The 2,183-nt window shown below is 31.1% G+C and overlaps 1 long non-coding RNA gene across 1 annotated transcript; it reads left to right on the plus strand.

The window, feature by feature from the left end:
• LOC110269042 lies at positions 201 to 1,204 on the plus strand. The gene is made up of 2 exons (XR_002357989.1): positions 201 to 655; positions 1,039 to 1,204. It is a non-coding gene; the product is annotated as an uncharacterized LOC110269042 (long non-coding RNA).

The following is a 2,183-nucleotide window of genomic DNA, read 5'->3' on the forward strand; positions in this document are numbered from 1 at the left end:
GGATTGATGTTTTTTATTTTGAATATGTTTTGCATTGCTGCTTCTGTTAGCTCGCTGCTTCATGAATCATGATGAATATTTTTTGCTGCTTCTGGTAGCTGCTTCTGTTTTGCATTGCTGCTTCTGTTATGGGATTGATATTTTGAATTGCTGCTGCTTGTTTGAGTTAATTTTGTTGATGGTTAGTTTCTGAATTGCTGCTTTTTATTTGAGTTAATTGTGTTTGAGTTAGTATAATACTATTGTTTGAGACTAATTGATTATGGAGGTTGATTTGGTTGAATTTGTGTAAATTGTGTTGTTTTGTTTTGTTTTGTTTGGATGGTGCAGGCTGAAATTCAAGGAGCATATGCAGTACTGGAGTAGATAAGCAAGCTTGCCAAGGTTCAGAAAAAGGTCTCTGAAGTTAAGGGTGTCATGATCTAGAATATTGAAAAGGCTGTAGAAACGTGAGAACTTTGTTTCAATTAGATATGCAGTTTTATTTTTCCCATAGTATCTATTGATTTGCCAGATTTGGTTTTGAAACTTTAATCAAAATAAAACAGGAAACTTTAGTTTTACATGTAGCTTAGCCAACTAATTTAGAAAAAAAGGAAGCCTTTGGAGGAACAGGGCCAGGTGGAGCAAGAAATATTGCAATTATTTGTTGATGGTTAGTTTCTGAATCGCTGCTTTTTGTTTGAGTTAATTTTGTTTGAGTTGGTATAATACTATTGTTTGAGACTAATTGATATTATAGCTTAGCCAATCATTTTTTAGTATAATACTATTGTTTGAGTTAGTATAATACTATTGTTTGAGACTAATTTGGTATATTTAAAATTATATATTGAATTTTTATATAATTTTAGTGTATATTTAATTAAACCGGTTCGACCACGGTTCGACCCCGGTCGGACCATTGAACCATTAAACCAGTTGTTTGACCGGTTCAATGACCGGTCCGGTATTCATAACCTTGTTTATTTATTTATGGCTTCTTTCTTTGTTCACTAAGAAGAGCTAAAATATTTCAAATACTTGATTATATTGTAGGGTGCATGAGGGACTTCAAATCATGCTATTTCAAGATTTTCAGAAGTTAATGCGAGTCTTGTGTCAAACTCTCTGCCAATTGAGTTAAATATATATAGAGAGAACTCTTGTTAAAAAATTTGTGTCAATATTTTTTTAATGAATATCTTACAGTATTTTATCTAAACTTTATGTCAAATTCCAATTAATCTAATAGGTTGCATTTTTTCTATTGATTAATTTTATTTATTTCTGTTAAAAATAACCAATGGTATGGCGAAAAGTTAAAGTTAATGAATAAGAAATTACAGGGAAGGAATTCAAAGCATAAGCACTTAAATTATCAAAGCAATTAGTGTATAGGGATTCAACTCCGTGTGCCCATTATCACACATTCAATTGAAACAAAAGTGGTACTAATAATGGAGAAAATGCGAACAGATATTGCAAATTGGGAAAGGATATTATTATTTCGATTTTAGATTTTTGCTTTCCCCAATTCTTGCTTCTGTAAAAGTAAGAACACGTTTCAACTTTCAATTTTCTTGTATGCAGAAGTCAAGTCAAAGTCAAGCAGAGAAGTCGTTGGTCCACAGTCCAAATCAAATTGCTTAAATACGAAAAGTTGGGAATTCTTTTTCTTGGTTTAAATTAAATTGAAGGTTAGTCAACAAAAATAAATAAATAAATTGAAGGTCCTATACCACTATAAGTAGGGAATTTAAAAAGGCTAAAAATTTTATCTCTCCCAAATAATTCACTAACAGGTTCAGTCCCTTCTTCTTTATGTGAGTTGGTGAACTTGAGTTACATCTCCTATTCTACCTTGATTCAAAATTTCAAACCAAATTGAAGGACGGATACCATTGCAAATAGGAAACTTAAAATCCTTACAAGACATATCTTCCATGTAACTCACATTCCAGTTCAATTCCCTCTCAAGTAGGAGGCTAGGAGCTTCAACGTGATTGGAAATATTCAACATAGAACTCAATTAAATTAATGGATCTATCTCTTCACAATTTGTAAATAAAGTAAAGTATATTTTTTATGTTAAGATTTGTTAACTTAAATATTAACTTCGTTTAAAATATTAAGAACAAAGTTAAATTCGAATAAAGAACTTAGGATAGTAGCGTGACTATCATCAAGTCAAGTTGCTTCTT

This window comes from Arachis ipaensis, chromosome B02 (assembly GCF_000816755.2).
Source record: "Arachis ipaensis cultivar K30076 chromosome B02, Araip1.1, whole genome shotgun sequence".
Taxonomy (NCBI): domain Eukaryota; kingdom Viridiplantae; phylum Streptophyta; class Magnoliopsida; order Fabales; family Fabaceae; genus Arachis; species Arachis ipaensis.